Source organism: Sorex fumeus, unplaced genomic scaffold, assembly GCF_029834395.1.
Source record: "Sorex fumeus unplaced genomic scaffold, SorFum_2.1 ptg000058l, whole genome shotgun sequence".
Classification (NCBI taxonomy): domain Eukaryota; kingdom Metazoa; phylum Chordata; class Mammalia; order Eulipotyphla; family Soricidae; genus Sorex; species Sorex fumeus.
In genome coordinates, this window is record NW_026606115.1 from 30,096,593 (window position 1) to 30,110,993 (window position 14,401).

Genomic DNA, 14,401 nt, shown 5'->3' on the forward strand with positions numbered 1-14,401 from the left:
AGTTGATTCCATATTTTGGCTGTCTTATTTTTTAATTAGTAGGGATTTTTTGCGGGGTGCCACACCCAGTGATGCTCAGGGCTTACTCCTGACTCTGCTCAGGGATTGTTCCTGATGGTGCTTGGGGTTCATGTGCAGTGTTGGGGATAGAATTAGTGTCTGCCATGTGCAGGCAAGCACTTAACTCCTGTACTTTATTTCAGAGTTTGTTTTGTTTTTGAACATACCTGGCAATGTTAGGATTCAGTAACCAGTGGTGCTTAGGAGATACACTCAGTTCGTTTGATCTATTTCTCTGACCCCAAGTTGGTGTTTGTATATATTTCAGATAAACACCCAGGAGAAATAGATCTGGATCATAAGGTATTTTCATTTCAGGTTTTCAAGGATTCACTATATGAATCCTTAGAATTTTCCATAGAGGCACCTATTTACATTCCCACCAACAGTATACTAAAGTTCCATTTTCTCCATATCCTCTCCAACACAAGTTGTTTTCAATCTTTTGATATAGACCATTCTAACTGAAGTGAGGTGATAATATCTCATTGTGATTTTGATTTGTGTTTCTCTTATCAGGGAAGGCTGCTTAGCAATTGTTCTTATGTCTGTAGGCCATCCCTATGTTGTCTCTGGAAAAGTGTCTATTCAGATCATTTATTCATTTTCACTTGATTGCTTGCTTTTCTGTTGTGTGAGCGCATGTATGTGTATGTCTGCGTGTGTATATATATTTTTTTTTTCAGTAAAATGGAAGAGGCGATAATAGTGATTCTAAGCCCCTTTATGATCTTTAGTGAATTCCTTGGCAGCAGGGGCCGAGAGGTGATCAGGCCATACCTGGTAGTGTTTGGAGGTTACTGCCAACTCTGTGTTCAGGGATCATTCCCAAGAGGTGCTTGGGGGACCATGCATTACCAGGATTTTAACTGGTATCGGCTGCATGCCAGATAAGTTCCTTTAACCCAGTATTATCTCTCTGATCCTTTGTGTGAATTACTGACTTTAAAATCTGTTTATTCTCATGTGAGACATTCTTTGGGGGAAAAAAGTCCCATAATTGGCGAAGGAAACATGAGGGAATATTTTGCTGTGTGTCTATTTCGAGGAAATTTTACCTGTGGAGTAAGATTGGAGGTCTGTGCTAAAATGTATTACTGTAACTTTCTAAATTAAATGTAGAACATATAATTGAGTTTCTCTTTGTTGATCCTCTGCATGCCGTTTCTGGTGTTTACAGAAGTACATTTTATGTTCAGCAGAATTAATAAGTGGGCTAAACTTATTAATGTCATTCAGTTATTTGAGTGGCTATAATATTTAATAGGATAACAGCTTATGACTGAATGTCATTAAAATTGAAAATGTTTATTGACTATTTAACTTAAAATTAAAAGAAAGTATACTTATTTGTTTTAGTGTTTTGTAGAATCTCAGTAGTATAAATGAAGAACTTGCCAGAAGGTAGGATTTTATATATATAAATATATCATAGTATAACAGTGAAATAATTGGCGGGGGTTTGGAACATCTTTGGTGGGGTACTCCCTATACTCTGTACTTGAGAGTCACTCCTGGCAGCTTGGGGCACCATACTGTACCAGAAATTGAACCAGGTCACCTGCATACAAAGCCTGCACTCAGCCCTTTTGAGTTATCTCTGGCAATAAACACCAGTTTTTAAAGTGATGAGCCCTTTTTGTTCTGGGTATGTCATTTTTAAAATTCAGGCCTTTGAACTTTAGGATTTTTATGATAAATTTTCTAAGTAGCTGCGACTTTATAAATCTAAATCCTTTTTATAGACAGGGAACAAACTGGATAATACTTTTAAGATAATTAAGAGGGATTGACCGCCATTGAACTAGGGTGAATGAAATCTCATTATTTGAGATCTCTGTGCTGCATTCTCCATAGGGAAATAGCAGTTGATAACATCTTCTATTTCTGCATGTCATGAACATTTTGGGGGGAGGGGCTCCACATCCAGCTGTGCTCAGGGTTTACTCCTGACTCTACTCAGTGTCACTCATTGCAGGGCCCTGGGGACCATATATAGTGCTGGGAATGGAATGGGGATTGGCTGTGAGTATTGAAAGTAAGCACCCTACCTGCTCTAGTACCCTCCCAACCCTGAAGAAAATCTTAAGACAAATTATGGTGGTGTTTTCTGTGAAAAACCTGTGAAAGAGTTCTTATGTTGCTATGAAAACTTGTGAATCCTATCATTTTTTTGTTTCTTGGGTCTCACCCAGTGGTGCATGGGAGCCACTCCCAGTGTAGAGCTTGAGGAGAGGGGGACAGTGGTGCTGGGGATCAGGGGACAAAACCAGGAACTCCCTCTTCAAAAGCATGTACTCCTTGGCTATTTCTCTGATCCTGTTGGTTTTTAATTTTTAAAGAATGTCTTATCAAAATACCATAAACTGAGTGGTTTAAAACAGTAAGAATATATTCTCTCAACAGTTCTAGAGGATAGAAATCCAAAATCAAGATGTTGGCAGAGCCATCCTTGCTCTCTGAAGTCTCTAAGTGAGAACCTGTTCATTACTTTCCCTTTTCTTCTGGTTTTGCTATTCATCTGTGGTATTCTTTGGCTCAGATACATCCTTACTCCATTTATTGCCTTCATCTTCACATGGCCTCCTTTCTTCTCTGTCCTTGTGCCAACTTCTTTTTTTTCAAGATGGCAATCCTACTAGATGAAGGTCCAGTCTAATAATCTCATCTTCACATTTTCTGCAATGAGCTTATTTCCAAGTAAGGTCACTTTTTTAACCAGTATTAGAACTGTAAACTATCTTTTGGGGTGATAAACTCAATCGTTAACAATCAGTTAATTCCCTTTGTAGTAAACAGCATAAATATTGTTACTGGAAAATGTGCTGTTTTTGCAGTAAATGGGTAACGGAACTCTTGGTTGCAGGAATATTATTTTTTGTAGTTAGTTAGGTAAACTTGTAGTGATTAGATTAATTTCTTCCAGGAACCAGAAGGGTGAGGTAGAAATTTTAGAGACCTATGAACTAGATAGAAAAAAAGACTAAAGGTAGTGCTCCTTGCTCTATCTTCTAGTGCTCATCTAACTTTTTTGTTTTCCTCCTTCCCTTCATGGTTGTTGATAATGTTGTAATAACTGGAAGTTGTGTACACACTTGTCTGTGGTCCTCACATATTTGTCTTAAAATTTGAGTATGTAAATAAAAGAGTTAATTTTCCATCATTAGGGATAGTTTTTCAACCAACTTAAATAATTAAAGTTTTATTAATTTTCACAGTCAAAATCACTTTCTTTAGAGTCTGGTGCACATATGAAGCTACTTATTTTTCTTAGATTATGTGAAAACTGAAACTAGTGACATTACAGATTTGTTTTAGGCCTTTGGGCCATACTTGTCAGTATTTGGGGACTACTCCTAAAATAGTAAATAGGGGGATACTTTGAGCTTGGAGGTCATTCCCAGTGGAGCTCAGGTGACCGTGGCTGTGATGGAACCAGGACTCCTGCATTCAAAGCATGCACTCCATCCCTTTGAGCTATCTCCTTGGCCCCTCAAGAAGCTTTTCTATGGGCCAAGGATATAGTTCCATGCTAAAGTATATACCGTTTGTATATGAGTCCCTTGCACCAGAAAAATGTATTTTAAGAAAGGGGGTGATGCACTTACTTTGAATGTTGCTGCAGCAGCTATGACACAAGTTCAAATCCCTGTAACCACATATAACCCCCTGAATACTGTTAGAAGTGTTGCATACACAGACATACTGGAAAATGAGGAAAAATTACTTGTAACCAAAAAATACCAGCAACATTAGGAAATAAATTACTGGGCTGGAGAAATAGTATAGCGGGAAGGGCACTTGCTTTGCATGTGGCTGACCTGGGTTTCGTCCCGAATCACATATGATCCACCAAGCCCTGCCAAGAGTGATTCCTGAGAACAGAGCCAGGAGTAAACTCTGAACATGCTGGGTATGACCCATCCCCCACCACCAAAAAAAAGAAAAAGAGAAATAAGTTGCTGGGAGCATTGAACAGAGTTCCTCATCGTACCAAAATAGAATCAGCTCAAAGGGATAGTGTGTATGCTTTGCATACTGAGGCTCTGGTTACATCCCCGACACCACATTTCCTCAGCATTATGCTAGACCTAGTCCCTGAGCATCTCCTGGTGTGGCCCCAAAACAAAACCGAAAATAAAAGGTCTGCATTTTTTAGTTGAAACGACGTCATTAAAAGAAAAATTAACAGGATCTTTGCAACATGTTAAATACTGTTATCACTTCAGACAGAAAATATTGAGGGCCTGAGAGATTGTACAGGAGATAAGATGCTTTCCTTGCATCTTATCAATCCTCAGCATCACATATGGTCCCCCAAGCACTGCTTGCAGTCACTCTTGAGTACAGAGTCAGAAATAGCCCTGAACTGTGCCAGCTGTGGTTTTAGTGTCCTCCCCCAAAGAAACCCAGATGATTAAGTCTTTCAGTTTTCCATGTCAAAAGCACAAAATTTTATTAGAAAAGATATCTTTTTATTAGACTTAAAATCCCCTCTTACCTACCAGTATATCCTAACAATTATTGAACTATATATAGTTCATATATATTTAACATTTAAATATTTTATTGAGATATAATCACATGGTGGGCTGGAGAGATAGCACAGCGGGTAAAGTGTTTGCCTTGCATGTGGCTAACCCGTCTGACCCAGGTTTGATTCTTCCACCCCTCTCAGAGAGCCCGGCAAGCTACCGAGAGTACCTCGCCTGCACGGCAAAGCCTTCAAGCTACCTGTGACATATTCGATATGCCAAACACAGTAACAAGTCTCACAATGGAGATCTTACTGGGCCTGCTCGAGCAAATCAATGAACAACAGGAGGACAGTGCTACAGTGCATAATCACATGGCATAGTTTTTTCCCACTTTTTTATTAAAGCACTATTGTTTACAAAATTATTCATAGTTGAATTTTATGCTATAAAGCTTTGTTCAAGAGTTATGTAATGTTTGCTACAGTCTAATTTTAGAATATTTTCATCACTCCAAAAGTAAATGCAGTAACTTTTTGTGAAGTTACTCCCCAAGCCCCTCCTGCCCCAGCTCTAGACTTCCATAATCCACTTTGTTTCTGTTTATTTTAATAATATTTAAAACTTGTATTATTATTGTTCTTATGCCTATTTCCAAGTTATTGACTTTTAAGTTTGTAACTTTCAAAAAGAAGCACATGCATGGGCCCATGCAGGCGCAGGACTCAAGTGTGCTGTGGCCAAGAGTTGCCTCCTCAGGCTGGTCCATGGCAGCAGTAGACCAATGAGTGAGGAACTGAGGAACAGGAACCGGGCCCCCGGCTGGTAGTGAGTTTACTTCTCTCTCCTCCCCGGTGTAGTCCTCTCTCCCTTATGGCGCAGTCGTAGGTTTTGGTCGTAGTCCCAGTCATCGGAGTTCCATCATCCTAGTCTCCTCATGGATCTCAAAGTCCTCTTCTTCATTATATCTTCGTGGTCTCAACATAGTCTCATAATCCTCTGCTTCCAGTCATCTTCATCTTCTGGTTCTTCTAGTCCCAAAGTCTCAGTTCTCCTCAAGTTTTCAATGTTTAGTCATCAGCATCTCATCCCAACTTTCTCGTCCCCCAACGTCTAGTCCTCATCTTGTCCCGACTTTCTTGTCCCCAACATCTAGTCTTCAATGTCTTCAACATCTCTTTCCCTTCTACCCCTTAGAGAATAGTTATATAGAAATCATGAAGGGTGGGGATACAAAGGTGGGGTTGAACATTATCATAACAACAAACAGATATAAAGCCTCTCCTTCAGGAGATTAACTCAAGGACAAAATCTCATCTGAGGATTCAGCACTCCAGATTACTAGGAGATCCCACAAGGGCAGGATTTCATCCAGAGTATATTGTTTTCTCAGTTTTCTCAGCTAGTAATCCATTTAAGCAATCATAATAATTTTACTTCTTATAATAGTCATTTAGTATGAACACAGTAAGAGATATATTAAGCTTAAAGGTTGGCACTTCCTTGGGACATCTTGCTATATATTCCAGACCATACTCCTCAGGCCAGGTTAGTCTTTCCTAACCCCAGCAGGGTCTTTATTCAATTACTTCTTTTTGGGTCATGACAGAGTTTGTCCATGACCGTGCTCTTAACTTATGATTAAGTATTATGGCTTTTGGCTTGGCCCATTTTGATGCCAGGGTAGCTCACAGCTTGCCGTGGGTATATCTGTTCCCTTGTCGGGACCCTGCTCTTAGAGTGCTAGGAACAAGGGCAACTGAGGCTTAAGTAAATATGGATGTCCAGGAGTATATACTATTTTGGAGTCAATTAACTCCCATGTTACATAGCATAGCATCAATTGTCTTCCTGTGTCTATACAAAAAGGACATTGCTAAATAAGCCATGCAAATGACATAAAAGAAAGAGAAAAGCAATATAGGATTATTAGTACTTGATGGAATTGGGTGTGCCTCGGGGACACTGTTGTGGGAGTAGCTCAATAAACCTTAAGCTCCCTGCGGGAGGAGCAAGGACAACTCAATGTTATCTAACATTGACTCAAGTTTTAAGAGCTCTTAAACTAACCAGATTTGCAAATCCTGTGACAGTCTCACAAAAAAACAATCAGGCAATTCATTCTTGATATGATTGTTCTGTCTTCTCAGAGTTTTGATCTAAACCATGTGTTTCAAATTCTCTGTTTGCGCCACTTACTAGGATTGCTAAGCTCATTTAATTAGAAGGAATAAGAGCATTCTGTCCAGACTCAAAACTGAGTCCTATTTGTGTCAAGCATTCTAGGCATTCAGTCATAGAAACAGCTGTGGGGATCGTCTATGGCATGCTATTATCTTCAGTAATGGTGTCATCTTTACTGCCTTCTTTTGGCTCAGTGATTCATTCTATATGTGCATAGCCTAAACTCTTCTTCCTTTCTGCACTGGGGCAGCTACCAGAGGTCCTGCTGCTGCTAACGTTATTTTTCTGGTTAAGTTATGTCAGCATTATAATGAGGTTTCAGCTTTTTTATTATAAATCAAGATAATTTTTGTTGAAACTTACTTAGAAAAATAAAAGGAAGAAGTACATATTCAAGAGTGAACACAGGCTTCTTAGAGTGGAAATAGGCAAACAAAAGGAACAAAGACAAACCAGCGAGATATGTCTTCAAGGGAGAGGTTGCAGCTATTTTTAATTATTATGTCTGTTACTGTATAAATTCTCTCCTTAAAACTCCTATGCCATTAACTTCTAAAATTTTATTGTTAGGGGGCTGGAAAGATAGTACAATGTGTAGGGTGCTTGCCTTGTAGGCAGCTGACCCAGGCTTGATCCTTGGTATCACGTATGGTCTCCCAAGCACCTCCAGGAGGAATTCTTGAACACAGAGCCAGGAGTAACTCTGAAGAATTGCCAGGTGTGGCCCTGACAACAAAACAAAAAGATAAAATTAAATTTTGTCAGTTTACAGCCGATAGTCCTGTGTCATGAGCCAGACCTCCTTGAACAAGCAATGGGACCTTCTCTAAGGCGTGTGGTATCTCTATTAGGCCCAAAATGTTCAGTGTTGTAAAAATGAACTTTATGATGTGTTTGTGAGGGAATGCTTGTGTGTAATAGGAAACATGGGTTTAAAGTCATAGGGCATAACATTTACTCGCTTTGCCTTATTTTTGGACTGGCAATCCACAATGCATTATATTAAAACCTTTCCAATCATTAGCACATCGATACCAAAGACACTGTGTCTGCTTCTTACTTTTGTAAAAGTTCCTAAGTAGGGGCTGGTTAGATAGCTAAACTGGCAGAGCACAAGCCATGTGGAGGTCCCAGTTTGATCCTGAGCACAGAGGAATAGTCCCTGAGCACCAACAAGTGTGACCCCCAAACAAAACAACCCTTAAGTAAAGAGTTGGCGTTTGATACTGCTTTAATAGAATTATCATTTCTATTCACAGAGTGAGTCTACCTGGAGTTCTGCATACATAGCATACTAAAATAGCAAGATTAGGTATCTCATGAATATGTTGCAGAATCTTCAAGGTCCCCAAAATGTCCAAAATTTTGCCTTTGCAAATGTAAACCAGTGAAAGTTGATGTCACAACAGCTTTAGGATGTCCTAGTGGCCTTGGTCACGTTGAGTGCAGGGCTGCTCCTCTAGGGCACCATGTGTACGTATGAGCACCCGTGGCTATCGACTGAGGCGTGCCTGTATCTCACTAAATGAACCTGCAGAGGCAGCTCAGTTTTCAATGCTGATCTCCAGAGGGTGACTGGGGATGGCCTGGCCGGACAGCACATGGAGATTTAACGCCCTTCCTCCTCTGTGTGTCAGTGCAGGGCTCTAGAGGCTCTAGTCTGCATGATGCAGGGCTGCAGTGGAGGAGTATGACCACACAACTAGTTTATCTACCTCCTTGCTTCTAGTATTGTGTATCACATGCCAGGCAGAGGTTTTTCTCAGCATGTTTCCCTCTCCTCCAGCTCCCCAGCCCACTCCCTAGCCCTCCAATATCACCAGGTCAGCTATCATACTTTTCTCCTTGATACTTGCCCATGGTTCTTTTTATCCAAATGATTTGGCGTTACATACACCAGCTGGAGCAATAGCACAGCAGGTAGGGCGTTCGCCTTACAAGCGGCCAACATGGCCGACCCGAGTTCGATTCCTCCACCCCTCTTGGAGAGCCCGGCAAGCTACCGAGAGTATTCGATATGCCAGACACAGTAACAACAAAGTCTCCAATGGAGACATTACTGGGCCCGCTTGAGCAAATCGACGATCAACGGGAGGGCCTTTACCTTTACCTTTACCTTTACATACACACACGCCATATGTATGTATATTTTTGTTTTTCTTTTATTTATTTTTTTGTTTTGGGACATGTTCACAGCTTACTGACGGCTCTGATTTCAGCAGGGATCACTCCTGGTGGGGATTAGGGGGCCGTATGTGGTGCTTATGATGGAAACCAAGTTGGCCACTTGCAAGGCAAGAACCCGATCCACTGTATTATTGCTCCGGCACTTAATTTTATTTTTTGTGTTTGGGGAACCATAGCTGGAAGTGCTCAGGGGTCGCTACTGGCAGTGCTCAGGGGACCATATGGTTCTGGGATTGAACTGTGATTGGCCACATGCAAGGCAAAAACCTTAGTCCTTGCACTAGCTTTTCAGCCTGTTTTATTCTCACCACCTTAACACCTCAAAATATTCTATTCTACTTATGCTTGTGCAGATGTGGTACTGCTCACTTATTCTTTGGGTGCCAGTGTTGGTTTCCATAATGCCATTTTCCTAACCTTTATTCCCCTTATGATTCATGACTGCCTGGCACCTTAATGTCAGAGCTTTCTTTGGCATCTTTCACTCTGTACCTTCTTGCCTTTCTGCTTACCCGGAGCAAAGCTTGAATGTACTTTAACAAAGAAGCCTTTGATTATCTCACATACTTTATTGCTCTCAGACCTTTTCATGTACAGAGCCGTTTTGTTACACTTCTTCAATATTCATATCCCATTTTCTTCTGTAGTCACAATTCCTGTGTTTCACATATACTTATTTTATAAATATCTTCTCCACCTTCATTTAGCTTCAATCCTCTTTAAAAATTCCTCCCATCTTTATTTTAGTGCCTTCCTCTAATACCAAGGATTCTATAGTTTTTCAGTCATCTTTCTCCTATTCATTCTTTTTAAAATTATTTTTATTGAGCTATTGTCCCTTTGGTCTTTTCTTTTTATTTATTTATTTTTTTTGCTTTTTGATCACACCTGGCGATGCTCAGGGGGGTTAAGTCCTGGCGGTGCTCAGGGGACCATATGGGATGCTGGATGCTGGGAATCCAACTCGGGTAGGCCGCATGCAAGGAAAATGCCCTACCCGCTGTGCTATTGCTCCAGCCCCTGTCCCTCTGTTCTTAACCTCATCCAAAATCTTATACCCTGATATGTATATGTATTGTTCATTTGAGTGCTTCTTGAATAAATATGATGCAATCTAAAGTATTAGCATGGAAATAGCCCCTGTAAAGATGAGCTCTCCACTTGAAACGCTCAAGTAGAAATTCTCTGGTAGTGTTGATTGATGGAGGTTTACTTACTGTTATCTGAAGTGGGGTGACCACTTGTACCACACAAAATATCCTCTAGTGTGAAATGAGATGAGATTGTTCATTGATTTGCACTTCTATTTTGATTGACCTAAGAAATTAAATGTATTACCTCAGAGAAGATAATTTTCATGGTTTAGATTATATTGAACATTGAACATTCTTTGCAGCAATTAGAAATGTTCAGTTCTGGGGTTGGAGAGTAGTAGAGCTGATAGGGTGCTTGCCTTGCACATGGCCAACCTGGGTTCAATCCCTGGCACTCCATATGATTCCTTGATCACCAGCAGAAGTAACTCTTGAGTGCAAAACCTGGAGTAACCCCTGAGCATCACTGGTTGTGGCCCAAAATAAAAAAAAGGAAATGTTTAACCCTGTTTCCTAGAACTTGCTAAAAAATCCTCTCAGTAATGGGAAGAACTAATAATCTATAAGACAATCCAGTCCGTTTTGTAAGCTTTTTGTTGTTGTTGTTGAGCCACCATACTCAGCTCTGCTCAGGGTTTAACCCCTAAGCATCGTCATTGTTGCCCAGAAACAATGAATAATCATAATAAAATTGTATTTTAAATATTTTCACGTTTCCTTTCATGGTTCCTTTACCATGTCTGTCACTTTACCTCCTCTGAAGTTTGAATTCAGACTTCAGACCAGAGAGTCAGTACAGAGGTTAATGCTTGTGCCTTGTGTGTGGCCAACCCATACTGGATTCCTGGCACCAGATTTGATTATGATCCCCTGAGCACAAAACCAAGAAATGACAACAACAAAAATGGTTTGAATCTTGTTCTTCAGTGCTGTCCCACTAACAAATTCTTCTTAATTCAGTTGTCATGTTTAGAACATCATTTTTATCATCCTGAATTTTCTCGTTGGATATCAGTGTCCCTTCTAAAATGTGTTCAGAACTAAAAGTTCAATATGTAGCTCCATTGGTTGTGGATATTAGACATCAGGGCATTAATATAAGCTGATGTTTTATCAGCTATGTAGTGTTGGCTCATAATGAAATTTTTATTAACTAAACTAACATTTTAATCTGGGTTTTTTTTCTTTGGGGGATGCCTCCCAAGTAATGCCCAGGGGACCAAAGGGCCACCTCTGGAGATTCTTGGCCAACTGGGCCACTAGTTCAGTGCCAGGGCTCAAGAATGTAGTGATGCCAGGCACCACTAAAGCCACTACAGTAGTGCTCGTGAATCACTAGGGCTACCCCAGTGGTGCTTGGGAGGTATGCAGGGCTACATTCAGCAGCACTCAGGGGTTCTAAACTCTCCAGGATCAAGCCAGGGTCACATGTACCCCCTAAACCACATGCTGTTTTCCCTGTCTTTCATATGACTTCCTTTACAACAAAGATTCTGCCTTCATTTACTTGTGAGACAGACTTTTACATCTCACACCTCAGAGACTGGCCCACATTCAAAAGAACAAAAGCAACCGATGCTGGCGTGGATGTGGCGAGAAAGGGACACTCCTTCACTGTTGGTGGGAATGTCCACTGGTTCAGCCCTTCTGGAAAACAGTATGGACAATTCTCAAAAAATTAGAAATTGAGCTCCCATTTGACCCAGCAATACCACTCCTGGGAATATATCCCAGAGAGGCAAAAATGTATAGTCGAAGTGACATCTGCACTTGTTTGTTCATTGCAGCACTCTTTACAATAGCCAGAAACTGGAAGAAACCTGAATGCCCAAGAACAGATGACTGGTTAAAGAAACTTTGGTACATCTACACAATGGAGTACTATGTAGCTCTTAGAAAAGATGAAGTCATGAAATTTACATACAAGTGGTACAATATGGAAAGTATCATGCTAAGCGAAATGAGTCAGAAAGAGAGGGATAGACATAGAAAGATTGCATTCATCTGGGGGATATAAAGTAACAAAGTATGAGATTAATACCCAAGAATAGCTGAGATCAGCACCAGGAGGATTACTCCATAACTTAGAGGCCAGCCGGGTATCCTAGAGGAAAGGGCAGTTCAGATAGAGAAGGGAGCACCAAATAAAGGATGTTTGGAGGATCCTCCCAGGAGGGGAGATGCATGTCGAAAGTAGACTATGGACTGAACATGTTTGCCACTCAATGCCTCATTTGCAGACCACAACACCCAAACGGAGAGAGAGAACACAGGGGATTGCCCTGCCACAGAGACAGGGGGGATGGGGGGATGGGGGTGGGAGGGATATTATCCATGGTGGTGGAAAATGGGCACTGGTGGAGGGATGGGTATCTGATCATTGTATGATTGAAACCAAAGCACAAAAAATTGTAAATCTACAATTTAAAAAAAATAAAATAAAATAAAGGGAAAAAAAAAGAAAAAAAAAAGACTTTTAAAAGTCAGAATATAAGCCCATACATATGTCCCCACTAAATTTTACCTTAATACCCTAAAAGCCTTGATTTCTCTGAATCCTAATATTTTTATTTGTTTGGGAGCCACACCTAATGATGCTCAGGGGTTTATTCCTGGCTCTGCTCTCAGGAATTGTAGTGCTTGGGGATTATATGGGATGCTGCCGATCAACTACATGTAAAGCAAGCATCTTGCCACTATACTATCTCGACAGTCATGAATCTTGATTTTTATTTATTTTGAAATTAACGAGCTGTTATTAACAAAGTTATTGATAGATCGGTCTTAGACATACTGTTACACGACCAATCCCACGACCACCTGTGTCAGCTTACCTCCACCAGAGTTCTCATGCTCCTCCACCCCCACTTGCCACCCTGTCAAGCATGTTTCAAAGTTCAGTAGTTGTTCTTAGGTCTCTTGATTACAGTGTTGTTGAGTCTGTGCTTTGGATATATAGCAATACCACTCTCCCACATCACTGGTATACCTGGGGCCCATGATCCCTGTTCCCCCATTACTTCCCTTTATCTATTTTAATTCAACAAAGGACCACAAAGCTAGTGGCGTGTTTTCGGTCACTTAAAAATTATTAGAAGTTATGAAAATGTTCTTCTAAAAACTAGTATATGCAAATATAGCTCTGCTCTTGAGGTATTGAATTTGTACTATTTTGAATTGACAAGGCCAGGAAAAACTGACATTCACTGCTAGACATAAGACATATGTTTATGTCTTATGTTTAACATAATTACTCCTGAAGAAATGATGTTCCAAGGATTGCACTATAGTGCCAAAAGAGCTTCTAAGTCATTTTACATCAATGAAATAAGTAATAATATTCTGATATTTTGCATTTGTCAAGCATTTGTCAAGCATATACTGAGCTCATTATTTAGGCACTGTACAGAATTTCGTCCTAGTGTCATTTCCCCCCTTACTGTCAGAATTATGCATTTTAGAGGATAATCTGCCACTCATTTCCTCTTAGTACTTTACCTAGATTAAATATTACATAGCTATTACTTGGTATCTCTAATGAGACTTCAAAAGTACTTTAATTTCAATAGATTGTTCTTTGACTATGGGAAATTGATAGCAAAATAACTGCAGTTAAGTTTTACATGTACTTAATATTTTCTCTCAACCACCCTCTAGAGGGCAGTAGTATATACATCTGAAATGATCCAATTCTAACAAAAAGGGACTTGTTTATGTCTGAAAATCATAAACATCTGATGTTATTAACACATTGGAACAAATATTCTGAGTAAAAGTTTACCTTTTACTAAGTAAAAACAGACCAGGACCAGAAATACAGCAGGGAAAAAAGAAAAATACTAAAAAATCATTAATAGAATATTGGCTTTTGTTTGGGGGCCACACCCAGCAGTGCTCAAGTTCTGTTTCTGGCTCTGCACTCAGGGATCACTCCTAGGAGGAGGACTCAGAGCACCAGGTGTGGAGCCAGGATAAAAACCAAGTAAGCTGCATGTAAGGCAAGCACTCTACCTTCTATACTATCACTGAGATCCAAAATACTCTTTCTTATTGCAGAAATTGGACTTTGATATCCTGTGTATGCAATAGTTCTCTCATAACAATTATTCATATTTTACTGTTTTCCCTAATAACTTTACATGGCAGGGTGGACAGGTAATTCAAGGATTAAAGCACATGACTTGCATTTTGCTCACTGAAGTTTTATCCCACGTACCACATAAAACCCTGAACATCATGGGGTTTAGCCTTGGAGGCTTCTGAGTATCACCTGGTGTGGCCCTAGAGACAACGAGCACTGCCTGGGTGGCCTGAGTAATCTCCAGCACTGCAGGTCCCAGCAGAAGCACTTCCTAAGCCCTTATGTTGAATTCAGACTAGTTGGCCAAGAATAGCGAGGAG

General features: G+C 40.3%; 1 protein-coding gene across 2 annotated transcripts in view; it reads left to right on the top strand.

Annotated features, from left to right (window-relative positions):
* Positions 1 to 14,401, top strand: part of XIAP (X-linked inhibitor of apoptosis) — a 51,628-nt gene that overhangs the window by 9,720 nt on the left and 27,507 nt on the right. The window lies entirely within an intron of this gene.